Source organism: Pristiophorus japonicus, unplaced genomic scaffold (genome assembly GCF_044704955.1).
Source record: "Pristiophorus japonicus isolate sPriJap1 unplaced genomic scaffold, sPriJap1.hap1 HAP1_SCAFFOLD_154, whole genome shotgun sequence".
NCBI classification, from domain to species: domain Eukaryota; kingdom Metazoa; phylum Chordata; class Chondrichthyes; family Pristiophoridae; genus Pristiophorus; species Pristiophorus japonicus.
In genome coordinates, this window is record NW_027251217.1 from 954042 (window position 1) to 970458 (window position 16417).

The 16417-nt window shown below is 47.5% G+C and overlaps 1 long non-coding RNA gene across 3 annotated transcripts in view; it reads right to left on the reverse strand.

The window, feature by feature from the left end:
• The window catches only part of LOC139242942 (uncharacterized), a 58091-nt gene that overhangs the window by 40688 nt on the left and 986 nt on the right, over positions 1-16417 (reverse strand). For all 3 annotated transcript variants that reach the window (XR_011589406.1, XR_011589405.1, XR_011589407.1), the window contains exon 2: positions 13727-13822. This is a non-coding gene — a long non-coding RNA (uncharacterized lncRNA). The remainder of the gene's footprint in view (positions 1-13726; positions 13823-16417) is intronic.

A 16417-nucleotide genomic window follows, 5' to 3' on the forward strand; every position in this document is an offset into this window, starting at 1 on the left:
CTAGTTCTAGTCTCCCCTTCCAGTGGAAACAACCTCTCTGCCTCTATCTTGTCTCTCCCTTTCATTATTTAAAATGTTTCTATAAGATCACCCCTCATCCTTCTGATCTCCAACGAGTAAAGACCCAGTCTACTCAATCTATCATCATAAGGTAACCCCCTCATCTCCGGAATCAGCCTAGTGAATCGTCTCTGTACCCCCTCCAAAGCCAGTATATCCTTCCTTAAGTAAGGTGACCAAAACTGCATGCAGTACTCCAGGTGCGGTCTCACCAATACCCTATACAGTTGCAGCAGGACTTCCCTGCTTTTGTACTCCATCCCTCTCGCAATGAAGGCCAACATATAACCTGCTGCACCTGCAAACTAACTTTTTGGGTTTCATGCACAAGGACCCCCAGGTCCCTCTGCACCGCAGCAAGTTATAATTTCTCCCCATTCAAATAATATTCCCTTTTACTATTTTTTTTCCCCAAGGTGGATGACCTCACACTTTCCGACATTGTATTCCATCTGCCAAACCTTCGCCCATTCGCTTAACCTATCCAGGCTTGTGATTTAATTTTAGTGATTCTTTTTGTGTGTGAAGGAGTACTTTTAGCAGCACTGTTGAATAAATCACCTGCTGAAATCAGTGAGTGCAGCTTTTCACTGCTAAACTTGCAGAACAGGTGCTGCATTGGTGCATGCAAATTAAGGACTGTGTGTTTTGAGAAATAAGAGTGCCAATTCAACTTTGCAATGGAACAACGTCCACCAAGAACAAAGAATTTCTTGCATGAGGAAGTGGAGATATTAGTCAACATAATTGAGCAGAGATGGCAGGAGCTAGATACCAGCAACAGAGGTCGCATAAAAGTGCCACCTAAAGAAATGAAGAAACGCTGGAACCAAGTTGCAGAAGATTACTGCGCAGTGGTGCATACCAGGAGATCTGGAAGCCAGTGTAAAAAGAAATGGCATGACCTTGGTCCATTAGTTAGTGTCAGTAATATTTTCCATTTTTAATGTAGTCATAATTATAACGTGGCTATCTGTATGTCCCACCTTGCAGACTGACACACTCTGTAAAAAGTTATATTTTACTCTTTGCAGAAGAAATTGGCCCACAACAAAAGGGAAGCAACTCGAACAGGAGGAGGCATGCCCAATCTGCATCCACTGATACCCTTGGAACAGAGGGTAGCTGCTATGATGAGTCGTACATGGAGAAAAGCAATCAGTACAGCACAAGCTGGGCCCGCACGTGAGGAACAGGGTAAGTCCTGAAAATGCATCGTGGCCCTTCAAATCAACCTGCTGTCTGGCCTGCTATGTGTGAGAGTACTCATGTCACCCATCCGGCCCCCTCCCTTGCTGTTAAACATTTGACTGTTCTGATATATTTTGCAGAACATGATGATGATGATGATGATGCCGATGATGATGATGATGATGATGCCAACCCTGAGGATACAGAACAAGAACCAGTACAACCAGATGCGGACGTACCAGACTGGATGATGGCAGCGATGACTCAAATGTCTGCAGGGGAGAGTTTCCAAATTAATGTTTATGAGCCCCCATCAAGGGGCATCAGAGTTTCAACCCCCAGCATAGGTTCTGGTTCCACCTTCTATGGTTTTGATTCCGATGGTGCTGGTCCCAGTGCTGCTGCTGGTATCTTGGAGCAGTTTACACCCATTCACCCACCATCCCAGCCCACGGCTCGCACTCGAGTGCTGTCGTCTGGAACACCAAGTGCCCCACCGTCCCAGCCCACGCCTCTCTCTCTAGTACTGCCGTCTGGAACACAGACCGTCCCACCATCCCAGCCCACGCCTCTCTCTCTAGTACTGTCGTCTGGAACACCAAGTGCCCCACCGTCCCAGCCCGCGCCTCTCTCTCTAGTACTGTCGTCTGGAACACCAAGTGCCCCACCGTCCCAGCCCACGCCTCTCTCTCTAGTACTGCCGTCTGGAACACAGACCGTCCCACCATCCCAGCCCACGCCTCTCTCTCTAGTACTGCCGTCTGGAACACAGACCGTCCCACCATCCCAGCCCACGTCCCTCTCTCTAGTACTGCCGTCTGGAACAGAGCGTCCCAGCGTCCCAGCCCGTGCCTCTCTCTCTCTAGTACTGCCGTCTGGAACACAGACCGTCCCACCATCCGAGCCCACACCTCTCTCTCTAGTACTGCCGTCTGGAACACAGACCGTCCCACCATCCCAGCCCGCGCCTCTCTCTCTAGTACTGCCGTCTGCAACACCGAGCGTCCCAGCGTCCCAGCTCGTGCCTCCCTGTGTAGTGGTGCCGTTTGGAACACCAAGTGCCCCACCGTCCCAGCCCACGCCTCTCTCTCTAGTACTGCCGTCTGGAACACAGACCGTCCCACCATCCGAGCCCACGCCTCTCTCTCTAGTACTGCCGTCTGGAACAGAGCGTCCCAGCGTCCCAGCCCGTGCCTCTCTCTCTAGTACTGCCGTCTGCAACACCAAGTGCCCCACCGTCCCAGCCCGCGCCTCTCTCTCTAGTACTGCCGTCTGGAACAGAGCGTCCCACCGTCCCAGCCCATGCCTCTCTCTCTAGTACTGTCGTCTGGAACACCAAGCGTCCCACCGTCCCAGCCCATGCCTCTCTCTCTAGTACTGTCGTCTGGAACACCAAGCGTCCCACCGTCCCAGCCCATGCCTCTCTCTCTAGTACTGCCGTCTGCAACACCGAGCGTCCCAGCGTCCCAGCCCATGCCTCTCTCTCTAGTACTGTCGTCTGGAACACCAAGCGTCCCACCGTCCCAGCCCATGCCTCTCTCTCTAATACTGCCGTCTGGAACACAGACCGTCCCACCATCCCAGCCCGAACCTCTCTCTCTAGTACTGCCGTCTGCAACACCGAGTGTCCCACTGTCCCAGCTCGCGCCTCCCTGTGTAGTGGTGCCGTTTGGAACACCGAGCGTCCCACCGTCCCTGCCCGCGCCTCCAGTGCAGTGGTGCTGTGAGGCAGACCCAGACAGAGGAGAAGGAGATTGGAGACGCGTTCTCCTGAGATGCAGCGTGCAACAGATGCGGCTCAGGTTGTGGCAATGGGTATGGAGACCAAAGAGCTTACCCGATCACTCATCGGTAGCGTCAGTGCAGTGGGTGAAGAGGTGACGGGCCTGACGGGAGAAATAGCAGTAATGACACGGGAACTTAGGGAGGGAATGTCCGAGGGAGTGCAATCGACGACACAGGGCCGTCAGGGAGGGCATGCAAACGACAGCACAGGCCCCTCATGGGGACAGCTGCTGCAATAAGGGCACACAGCCCCGCCAGTCAAATGACACCCCCATGAAGAAGTGAACATTCACTGAGATATGGATGAGAGATGGTTGCAGCCTTTCTCTGCTGCTTTTGTTCTTGTTCTTGATGTAGCTGTCGTTGCGTTTTTCACATTGAAATTGTTTTGTAAGTTTTGTAACTTTACAACTTATAAGTGATCTTAGGGTTTTGAAGTGATCTTATCGTGTAAATGCTCTCACTTTTTGTAACTTATTTAATTTTGCACCTAAAAGTGATCTTGAAGTTTAAGTGATGTTAAGAGTGTAAGATTTTTCACATTGAGATTGTTTTGTAACTTTACAAGTTTATAAGTGATCGTAAAGTTTTTAAGTGATCTTCAAGAGTCACATTAAAAAGTGAAGTTTGATACAACAAATATTTTATTACAGTGACGTTAACTTTTCAATAAAATATTTTTTCATTAAAACTGTTTCAGGAAATTAGGGGTGCATGCAATAAAGGTGCAGCAGTTATAATGGGTGACTTTAATATGCATATAGATTGGGTTAACCAAACTGGAAGCAATACGGTGGAGGAGGATTTCCTGGAGTGCATAAGGGATGATTTTCTAGACCAATATGTTGAGGAACCAACTGGGGGGGAGGCCATCTTAGACTGGGTGTTGTGTAATGAGAGAGGATTAATTAGTAATCTCGTTGTTTGAGGCCCCTTGGGGAAGAGTGACCATAATATGGTGGAATTCTACATTAGGATGAAGAATGAAACAGTTAATTCAGAGACCATGGTCCAGAACTTAAAGAAGGGTAACTTTGAAGGTATGAGGCGTGAATTGGCTAGGATAGATTGGCGAATGATACTTAAGGAGTTGACAGTGGATGGGCAATGGCAGACATTTAGAGACTGCATGGATGAACTACAACAATTGTACATCCCTGTCTGGCGTAAAAATAAAAAAGGGAAGATGGCTCAACCGTGGCTATCAAGGGAAATCAGGGATAGTATCAAAGCCAAGGAAGTGGCATACAAATTGGCCAGAAATAGCAGTGAACCTGGGGATTGGGAGAAATTTAGAACTCAGCAGAGGAGGACAAAGGGTTTGATTAGGGCAGGGAAAATAGAGTACGAGAGGAAGCTTGCAGGGAACATTAAGACGGACTGCAAAAGCTTCTATAGATATGTAAAGAGAAAAAGGTTAGGAAAGACAAACGTAGGTCCCCTGCAGTCAGAATCAGGGAAGTCATACCGGGGAACAAAGAAATGGCAGACCAATTGAACAAGTACTTTGGTTCAGTATTCACTAAGGAGGACACAAACAACCATCCGGATATAAAAGGGGTCAGAGGCTCTAGCAAGAAGGAGGAACTGAGGGAAATCCTTATTAGTCGGGAAATTGTGTTGGGGAAATTGATGGGATTGAAGGCCGATAAATCCCCAGGGCCTGATGGACTGCATCCCAGAGTACTTAAGGAGGTGGCCTTGGAAATAGCGGATGCATTGACAGTCATTTTCCAACATTCCATAGACTCTGGATCAGTTCCTATCGAGTGGAGAGTAGCCAAAGTAACCCCACTTTAAAAAAGGAGGGAGAGAGAAAACAGGGAATTATAGACCGGTCAGCCTGACATCAGTAGTGGGTAAAATGATGGAATCAATTATTAAGGATGTCATAGCAGCGCATTTGGAAAGAGGTGACATGATAGGTCCAAGTCAGCATGGATTTGTGAAAGGGAAATCGTGCTTGACAAATCTTCTGGAATTTTTTGAGGATGTTTCCAGTAGAATGGACAAGGGAGAACCAGTTGATGTGGTATATTTGGACTTTCAGAAGGCTTTCGACAAGGTCCCACACAAGAGATTAATGTGCAAAGTTAAAGCACATGGGATTGGGGATAGTGTGCTGACATGGATTGAGAACTGGTTGTCAGACAAGAAGCAAAGAGTCGGAGTAAATGGGTACTTTTCAGAATGGCAGGCAGTGACTAGTGGGGTACCACAAAGTTCTGTGCTGGGGCCGCAGCTGTTTACATTGTACATTAATGATTTGGACGAGGGGATTAAATGTAGTATCTCCAAATTTGCGTTTGACACTAAGTTGGGTGGCAGTGTGAGCTGTGAGGAGGATGCTATGAGGCTGCAGAGTGACTTGGATAGGTTAGGTGAGTAGGCAAATGCATGGCAGATGAAGTATAATGTGGATAAATGTGAGGTTATCCACTTTGGTGGTTAAAAACAGAGAGACAGACTATTATCTGAATGGTGACAGATTAGGAAAAGGGGAGGTGCAACGAGACCTGGGTGTCATGGTACATCAGTCATTGAAGGTTGGCATTCAGGTACAGCAGGCGGTTAAGAAAGCAACTGGCATGTTGGCCTTCATAGCGAGGGGATTTGAGTACAGGAGCAGGGAGGTGTTGCTACAGTTGTACAGGGCCATGGTGAGGCCACACCTGGATTATTGTGTACAGTTTTGGTCTCCTAACTTGAGGAAGGACATTCTTGCTATTGAGGGAGTGCAGCGAAGGTTCACCAGACTGATTCCCGGGATGGCAGGACTGACATATGAAGAAAGACTGGATCAACTGGGCTTGTATTCACTGGAGTTCAGAAGAATGAGAGGGGATCTCATAGAAACGTTTAAAATTCTGACGGGTTTAGACAGGTTAGATGCAGGAAGAATGTTCCCAATGTTGGGGAAGTCCAGAACCAGGGGTCACAGTCTAAGGATAAGGGGTAAGCCATTTAGGACCGAGATGAGGAGAAACTTCTTCACCAAGAGAGTGGTGAACCTGTGGAATTCTCTACCACAGAAAGTTGTTGAGGCCAATTCACTAAATATATTCAAAAAGGAGTTAGATATAGTCCTTACTACTCGGGGGATCAAGGGGTATAGCGAGAAAGCTGGAATGGGGTACTGAAGTTGCATGTTCAGCCATGAACTCATTGAATGGTGGTGCAGGCTCGAAGGGCCGAATGGCCTACTCCTGCACCTATTTTCTATGTTTCGATGTTCCATTAACACAACACAACGTAGGAACAACTGCAAAGAACAAACATGTCCATGTGCAACAGTGGTCGCAGAGCCCTCAGGCATCAGTAGTTGAAGCGTTCACGGATGAGCTGCTGGCGCAGGGCTCGAACAATCGTTAAAGGAGGGCGGTCTCTGACCTCGTGCTCCGGCATCAGGCACTTGCATGCTTTCCTGATCGTCGTCATCATCCTCATCCTGCTCTTCCAAAATACTATCATCAGGCACTGGACCCTCACATGGGTCTTCTGGTTCCACTACCAGCTCCTGCTGCCTCATGATGGCTAAGTTATGGAGCATGCAGCACACAACAGTGAAGTGACCGACAATCTGAGGAGAGTATTGCAAGTGGCCTCCGGAATGGTCCAGGCATCGGAAACGCTGTTTCAATATGCCAATGGTCCTCGCAATGATGCTGCGCGGCGCAATGTGCGCCATGTTGTATTGACGGTCAGCTTCTGTCCGTGTCACGTGTAGGGGCATTATGAGCCAGGTGGTCAGGCCGTACCCTTTGTCTCCCAGTAGCCAGCTCTGCCCTTCTGGCTGCTGCTCAAACATGTCAGATAGAACGCTGTCGCGAGGGATGACCGCATCGTGGGTGCTGCCAGGGTATCTCGCATCGACTGACATGATGCGCTGCTTGTCGTCACACACGAGCTGCACATTGATGGGAGTGGAAACCTTTTCTATTCCTGTACTGCTCGGAATCCTCCACAGGTGCTCGCAAGGCTATGTGGGTACAATCAATGCAGCCCTGTACCTTTGGGAAGCCAGCAATCCTGAAGAAGCCCACAGCCCTCTCATGGATCGCTTGTGCGGTCGTTCATTGGGAAATTGATGAAGTCATTCCTTCGCGCATACAGTGCAGCCGTGACCTGGTAAACGCAGGCATGTATTGCACGTCGAGAGATGGCGCACACATCTCCAGGTGTAGCCTGAAACGATCCAGAGGCATAGAAGGCAAGTGCAGCTGTTACCTTCACTTCAACAGACAAGGCAGTTGGTGTTCTGCTTCTGGGCTGTAAATCTGCTCTAAGCATATCACAGATCTCAACGGCAACTTCTCTGCGGAAACGCAGCCTTTTGACACAATCAGCCTCGCTTATGTCCAGGTACGAGCGCCTGGCTCGATATTGCCGATGTGGGTCAGGTCTCCTGCCCATCAGCCTACGGGCTGTGACGTTCCTGGTACGGTGAGCTCTAATCAATTCTCTCCTCTGCAGTGAATTGCTGGCGAACCATTGCACAATCCGTGGTGTTGACAAAGCAGCACCCATTCTGCAATTACAAATTTAAGTTTCAAACTGGCTATCTGCCTGCCTCATCCTGTCCTGTGGCCGAATGGCCTCAGCCTCCCTCGCAGCTCGAAGGCTGCTTGCTGTGTCTTCGGCTGCCGTCGAGCCACTGACGCCGCCCCTGTCTCCTACATGGAAGGAAGGCCGACCTGAAGCACCGCAGCTCGAAGGCTGCTGCTGCTTCACACAGGTAGGAATATTCAATCTTTTGTATTTGCTTTGTTTATAATCTTTTATTCAGGATGGCTCTTTATTTGTATAACTTATATTTGTATTTGTATAATCTCAGTCTATAACTAAGACTGTTGAATGCTTGTAAAATTTAATTACTTCCCCCTCCCCGCCCCCTCGTTCCCTACGCCTGATTTGTAACCTACGCCTGATTTCTAAAGTGTTGGCAAGGTTTTTCTGAGCGTACAAAAATCTAGACTTACTCCATTCTAAGTTAGTTTGGAGTAAGTTTTCGCTGCCTAAACTTTCAAAACAGACGTAAGTGGCCGGACACGCCCCCTTTTGAAAAAAAAATCTGTTCCAAAATGAAACTGTTCTCACTGACTAGAACTGGAGCAAACTAAATGCCGAGAATTGCAATTTCGAAAATACTCCATTCTAAACCAGTTGCTCCAAAAAAATTGGAGCAACTCAGACCGAAACTTGACCCCTATGTTTCTATGATTGTATTGCAGAGTGATATTCCAGTGAAAGGACTATTATATTGTAAAGTGCTGTTCCATTGCAATTTACTTCAATATTGCAAAGTCTAATCCATTGCGAACCAATAATACAACCATGGACGTTTATGGCACAGGAGGCCGCCATTCGGCCCGTCTAGCCCGTGCCAGCTCTGTGCAAGGGGGCGTCAGATAGTTCCACTCCCCGACCCTTTACCCCTAACCCTACAATTTTTGTTTTTCCTTCAGGTACTGATCTAATTCCCTTTGGAAAGCCACGATGTCGTACATTCCAGAGCAAACTCACTCGCAGCGTAAAAAAGCTCTCTCCTTTCGCCTTTGGTTCTTCTGCCAATCACCTTAACTCTGTGTCCTCTGGTTCTCGACCCTTCTGCCAATGGGAACGGTTTCTCTCGACTTTGTCTACACCCCTCGCTATGTTGAACACCTGTATGGAATCTCCGCAATTTTCTCTGCTCTGTGGAGAATAAGCCCAGCTTCTCCAGTCTATCCATGTAACTGAGGTCCCTCATCCCTGGAACCAGTCTTAGATATCTTTTCTGCAACCTCTCTAAGGCTTCACATCCTTCCTAGAGTGCGCTCCCATGAGTTGGACACAATACTCCAGTTGAAACCGAACCAGTGTTGTATAAAGGTCCATCATAACTTTCTTGCTTTGTACTCTATTCCTCGAATTATGAAGCCCAAGATTCCGTTTACTTTTATTAACCGCATTCTCAATCTATCCTGCCACCTTCAACAATTTGTGCAATTATACCCCAGGACTCTCTGTGCATGCTCTCCCTTTAGAATGATGCACTTTAGTTCATATTGCCTCTCCTTGTTCTTCCTACCAAAATGCATCACTTTGCAATGTTCAGTGTCAAATTTCATTTGTCACGTTTCTGCCCATTCCAACAGCCTGTCTGTGTCCTCTTGTATTCTTTAACTATCCTCCTCACTGTTCATTATACTTTCAAGTTTTGTATCCAGGGACCAGGGAGAACTCCCCTTTTCTTTGAATAACGTCATGGGATCTTTTAATCCCACTTGGGAGGTCAGGTGGGGCCTCCATTCAACGTCTCGTGTGAAAGGCGGCACCTCTGACAGTGCAGTGCTCCCTCTGTACTGCATTAGAATGCAGGCCTAGATTTTATGCTCAAGGCTCTGTGGGTGGACATGATCCCACAACCTACTGACTCAGAGACCAGAGTGCTCCCACTGAGCCACGACTAACACCTCATTACTCCGGATTATTTCAGTTCTCTTACCGTCGGTTACTCTCATGGACAAGTCCAAGCTCCCCTTACCTTCCAGAGCGCGACTCCTAGCCTTGGGATCCAGGGAAGGTATTGGTAACATGCCCATGTACCTGCCCTGGGAGTGTTTGATGGGACAGTGTAGAGGGAGCTTTACTGCTGTACCTGCCCTGGGAGTGTTTCATGGGACAGTGTAGAGGGAGCCTTACTCTGTATCGAACCCATGCTGGACCTGTCCCGCGAGTGTTTGACGGGACAGTGTAGAGGGAGCTTTACTCTTTATCTAACCCTTGCTGTGCCTGCCCTGGGAGTGTTTGATGGGACAGTGTAGAGGGAGCTTTACTCTGTATCTAACCCATGCTGTACCTGCCCTTGGAGAGATTGATGGGAAAGTGTACATAGAAACATAGAAACATAGAAAATAGGTGCAGGAGCAGGCCATTCAGCCCTTCTAGCCTGCACCGCCATTCAATGAGTTCATGGCTGAACATGAAACTTTAGTACCCGCTTCCTGCTTTCTCGCCATACCCCTTGATCCCCCGAGTAGTAAGGACTTCATCTAACTCCCTTTTGAATATATTTAGTGAATTGGCCTCAACAACTTTCTGTGGTAGAGAATTCCACAGGTTCACCACTCTCTGGGTGAAGAAGTTTCTCCTCATCTCGGTCCTAAATGGCTTACCCCTTATCCTCAGACTGTGACCCCCTGGTTCTGGACTTCCCCAACATTGGGAACATTCTTTCTGCATCTAACCTGTCTAAACCCGTCAGAATTTTAAACGTTTCTATGAGGTCCCCTCTCATTCTTCTGAACTCCAGTGAATACAAGCCCAGTTGATCCAGTCTTTCTTGATAGGTCAGTCCCACCATCCCGGGAATCAGTCTGGTGAATCTTCGCTGCACTCCCTCAATAGCAAGAATGTCCTTCCTCAAGTTAGGAGTCCAAAACTGTACACAATACTCCAGGTGTGGCCTCACCAAGGCCCTGTACAACTGTAGCAACACCTCCCTGCCCCTGTACTCAAATCCCCTCGCTATGAAGGCCAACATGCCATTTGCTTTCTTAACCGCCTGCTGTACCTGCATGCCAACCTTCAATGACTGATGTACCATGACACCCAGGTCTCGTTGCACCTTCCCTTTTCCTAATCTGTCACCATTCAGATAATAGTCTGTCTCTCTGTTTTTACCACCAAAGTGGATAACCTCACATTTATCCACATTATACTTCATCTGCCATGCATTTGCCCACTCACCTAACCTATCCAAGTCACTCTGCAGCCTCATAGCATCCTCCTCGCAGCTCACACTGCCACCCAACTTAGTGTCATCTGCAAATTTGGAGATACTACATTTAATCCCCTCATCTAAATCATTAATGTACAATGTAAACAGTTGGGGCCCCAGCACAGAACCTTGCGGTACCCCACTAGTCACTGCCTGCCATTCTGAAAAGTACCCGTTTACTCCTACTCTTTGCTTCCTGTCTGACAACCAGTTCTCAATCCACGTCAGCACACTACCCCCAATCCCATGTGCTTTAACTTTGCACATTAATCTCTTGTGTGGGACCTTATCGAAAGCCTTCTGAAAGTCCAAATACACCACATCAACTGGTTCTCCCTTGTCCACTCTACTGGAAACATCCTCAAAAAATTCCAGAAGATTTGTCAAGCACGATTTCCCTTTCACAAATCCATGCTGACTTGGACCTATCATGTCACCATTTTCCAAATGCGCTGCTATGACATCTTTAAAAATTGATTCCATCATTTTACCCACTACTGAGGTCAGGCTGACTGGTCTATAATTCCCTGTTTTCTCTCTCCCTCCTTTTTTAAAAAGTGGGGTTACATTGGCTACCCTCCACTCCATAGGAACTGATCCAGAGTCAATGGAATGTTGGAAAATGACTGTCAATGCATCCGCTATTTCCAGGCCACCTCCTTAAGTACTCTGGGATGCAGTCCATCAGGCCCTGGGGATTTATCGGCCTTCAATCCCATCAATTTCCCCAACACAATTTCCCGACTAATAAAGATTTCCCTCAGTTCCTCCTCCTTACTAGACCCTCTGACCCCTTTTATATCCGTAAGGTTGTTTGTGTCCTCCTTAGTGAATACTGAACCAAAGTACTTGTTCAATTGGTCTGCCATTTCTTTGTTCCCCGGTATGACTTCCCCTGATTCTGACTGCAGGGGACCTACGTTTGTCTTTACTAACCTTTTTCTCTTTACATATCTATAGAAACTTTTGCAATCCGCCTTAATGTTCCCTGCAAGCTTCTTCTCGTACTCCATTTTCCCCGCCCTAATCAAACCCTTTGTCCTCCTCTGCTGAGTTCTAAATTTCTCCCAGTCCCCGGGTTCGCTGCTATTTCTGGCCAATTTGTATGCCACTTCCTTGGCTTTAATACTATCCCTGATTTCCCTTGATAGCCACGGTTGAGCCACCTTCCCTTTTTTATTTTTACGCCAGATAAAAGTACATATAAGAACATTAGAAATAGGAGCAGGAGTAGGTCATACAGCCCCTCGAGCCTGCTCTTCCATTCAATAAGATCATGGCTGATCTGATCATGGACTCAGCTCCACTTCCCCGCCCGCTCCCCATAACCCTTTATCCCCTTATCGTTTAAGAAACTGTCTATTTCTGCCTTAAATGTATTTAATGTCCCAGCTTCTCTGAGGCAGCGAATTCCACAGATTTACAACCCTCTGAGAGAAGAAATTTCTCCTCATCTCAGTTTTAAATGGGCGGCCCCTTATTCTAAGATCATGCCCTCTCGTTCTAGTCTCCCCCATCAGTGGAAACATCCTCTCTGCATCCACCTTGTCAAGCCCCCTCATAATCTTATATGTTTCAACCAGATCACCTCACATTCTTCTGAATTCCAATGAGTTGAGGCCCAACCTCCTCAACCTTTCCTCATAAGTCAACTCCCTCATCCCCAGAATCAACCGAGTGAACCTTCTCTGAACTGCCTCCAAAGCAAGTATATCCTTTCGTAAATATGGAAACCAAAACTGCACGCAGTATTCCAGGTGTGGCCTCACCAATGCCTCATATAGCTGCAGCAAGACTTCCCTGCTTTTAGACTCCATCCCCTTCGCAATAAAGGCCAAGATTCCATTCGCCTTCCTGATCACTTGCTGTACCTGCATACTAACCTTTTGTGTTTTATGCACAAGGACCCCCAGGTCCCGCTGTACTACAGCACTTTGTAATCTTTCTCCATTTAAATAATAACTTGCTCTTTGATTTTTTTCTGCCAAAGTGCATGACCTCACACTTTCCCACATTATGCTCCTTCTGCCAAATTGTTGCCCACTCACTGAGCCTGTCTATGTCCTTTTGCAGATTTTTTGTGTCCTCCTCACACATTGCTTTTCCTCCCATCTTTGTATCCAGCAAACTTGGCTACGTTACACTCGGTCCTCTCTTCCAATTCGTTGATATGGATTGTAAATAGTTGGGGTCCCAGCACTGATCCCTGTGGCACCCCACTAGTTACTGATTGCCAACCTGAGAATGAACCATTTATCTCGATTCTCTGTTTTCTGTTAGTTAGCCAATCCTCTATCCATGCTAATATATTACCCCCAACCCCGGGAACTTTTATCTTGTGCAGTAACCTTTTCTGTGGCACCTTGTCAAATGCCTTCTGGAAGTCCAAGTACACCACATCCACTGGTTCCCTTTATCCACCCTGTTCGTTACATCCTCAAAGAACTCCAGCAAATTTGTCAAACATGACTTCCCCTTCATCAATCCATGCCGACTTTGCCTGACCGAGTTATGCTTTTCCAAATGTCCTGGTATTGCTTCTTTAACAATGGACACCAACATTTTCCCAACCACAGTTCAGCTAACTGTTCTATAGTTTCCTGCTTTTTGTCTGCCTTCTGTCTCAAATACGGGTGTTACATTTGCAGTTTTCTGACCTGCTGGGAGCTTTACTCTGTATCTAATCCCGTGCTGTACCTGCCCTGGGAGTGTTTGATGGGACAGTGTAGAGGGAGCTTTACTCTGTCTCTCGCCCATGCTGTACCTGCCCTGGGAGTGTTTGATGGGACAGTGCAGAAAGGAGCTTTACTCTGTATCTAACCCAGTGCTGTACCTGCCCTGGGAGTGTTTGATGGACAGTGTAGAGGGAGCTTTACTCTGTATCTAGCCCATGCTGTACCTGCCCTGGGAGTGGTGATGTGAACCTACCTGTGTCCATTCTCATTATCCGTGAAGACGTTGGATCTTCTCCCCTGTTTGGACCTTTAGCCATGGTGGTGACAGGTGTTCCCAGATTCTGATGCTCTGTCATAAATATATTCATAGGAGTGTTAGAGGGATATATTAAATTGAGAAGGAGAAGGTTGCCTTGTTGAACATGATACCCAGTCCCTCCTCCCCCATCAGTACAACAGCGGTTAGCTCTGGGATCGAGCATTTCCCGAGTGTTACGATCAAGTCTCCACATCAGGTGTGACATAGACAGCTGCCCAGTGAAATCCAGTGAGTCCCGCTGATCTCCACAACCCAGTTCCAGACGGGCTCCCGTCGGCCGAGACTGCGCACTGGTGAGATTTACTCAGTACAGGCCCAAACCAGCTTTATTCCTGAGGTAGGGAATATTCTGCTGGGAAATGCGGAGTGGGTGATCATTGATCAATTAAATAATCCTTCACTTGGTTTTATACAATCTGGCGGTATTGTATTATCTTTATTCACAGATTTGTGTTTAACATTTTTAATTTGTTGAGTTGTGATGTTAAATTTTGGCATTTTATGAATATTATATCTATCCACATACACAATATAAAGCTGGATGTAATTGCTCTGGTCTCTATGGGCAGTGACAATGTCCGTGTGTTCATGGAGATGTGACCTGGTTGCTGCTTCTATTTGAATATATTGACTGTATCTCTCATGGTGTCAGCACCTGACCAATGAGCACTGTAGGAGGTGAGGACATTTCCCACTGTTCCACTGATATTAACACTAATGTAGAATGAATTGTGTACCTTCAGTCAGGGGATACATAACATTGATTTGTTTCATTATCATTAGATGTCTTACAATCTCAAAACACCATAAATATAGAATTGGTAGATTTAGCTGCTGTATTACAATCACAATTCTCCACTTGTACGTGTGCAGACACACACTCACCCACGTTATCTGTCATCATCCCTTCCTTTCCCCACTCTGGAAATGCAAGCGATTCAGTCTCGGATCAGTAATTTCTCCAAACAGAAGTTGAAGTTATTCTCCGGCATTAATTTGTGAGCAGTTAGTAAATGGGCAGCAGGGTTTTGGATGAGTGCAAGTTTATGGAGGGTGTAAGAAGGGAGGCCGGCCAGGAGAACGTTGGAACAGTCAAGTCTAGAGGTTGCAAAGGCAGAGATAAGGGTTTCAGCAACAGATGGTTCATCTGCTGTTGTTCCTCAGTCTGCAACCCCATTAACTTCCAGCTGTAGGCCTTCTCTATCACTCCATCATTTACCAGCGATCTAATTATGTGAGACAGAAAATGAGATAAATATTGATAAAGTGACGCAGACTGGGACTCTCTCTGACCTTTCTCTCCAGTCCATCCCCTGGACCAGTGTGTACCTGAGTCAATGGGACTCTCTCTGACCTTTCTCTCCAGTCCATCCCCAGGACCAGTGTGTACCTGAGTCAATGGGAATCTCTCTGACCTTTCTCTCCAGGACCAGTATGTACCTGAGTCAATGGGACTCTCTCTGACCTTTCTCTCCAGTCCATCCCCAGGACCAGTGTGTATCTGAGTCAATGGGACTCTCTCTGACCTTTCTCTCCAGGACCAGTATGTACCTGAGTCAATGGGACTCTCTCTGACCTTTCTCTCCAGGACCAGTATGTACCTGAGTCAATGAGACTCTCTCTGACCTTTCTCCCCAGGACCAGTGTGTACCTGAGTCAATGGGACTCTCTCTGACTTTTCTCCCCAGGACCAGTGTGTATCTGAGTCAATGGGACTCTCTCTGACCTTTCTCTCCAGGACCAGTATGTACCTGAGTCAATGGGACTCTCTCTGACCTTTCTCTCCAGTCCATCCCCAGGACCAGTGTGCACCTGAGTCAATGGGACTCTCTCTGACCTTTCTCTCCAGTCCATCCCCTGGACCAGTGTGTACCTGAGTCAATGGGACTCTCTCTGACCTTTCTCTCCAGTCCATCCCCAGGACCAGTGTGTACCTGAGTCAATGGGACTCTCTCTGACCTTTCTCCCCAGGACCAGTGTGTACCTGAGTCAATGGGACTCTCTCTGACCTTTCTCTCCAGGACCAGTACCTGAGTCAATGGGACTCTCTCTGACCTTTCTCTCCAGGACTAGTATGTACCTGAGTCAATGGGACTCTCTCTGACCTTTCTCTCCAGTCCATCCCCTGGACCAGTGTGTACCTGAGTCAATGGGACTCTCTCTGACCTTTCTCTCCAGTCCATCCCCTGGACCAGTGTGTACCTGAGTCAATGGGACTCTCTCTGACCTTTCTCTCCAGTCCATCCCCAGGACCAGTGTGTATCTGAGTCAATGGGACTCTCTCTGACCTTTCTCCCCAGGACCAGTGTGTACCTGAGTCAATGGGACTCTCTCTGACCTTTCTCCCCAGGACCAGTGTGTATCTGAGTCAATGGGACTCTCTCTGACCTTTCTCTCCAGGACCAGTATGTACCTGAGTCAATGGGACTCTCTCTGACCTTTCTCTCCAGTCCATCCCCTGGACCAGTGTGTACCTGAGTCAATGGGACTCTCTCTGACCTTTCTCTCCAGTCCATCCCCTGGACCAGTGTGTAGCTGAGTCAATGGGACTCTCTCTGACCTTTCTCTCCAGTCCATCCCCAGGACCAGTGTGTACCTGAGTCAATGGGACTCTCTCTGACCTTT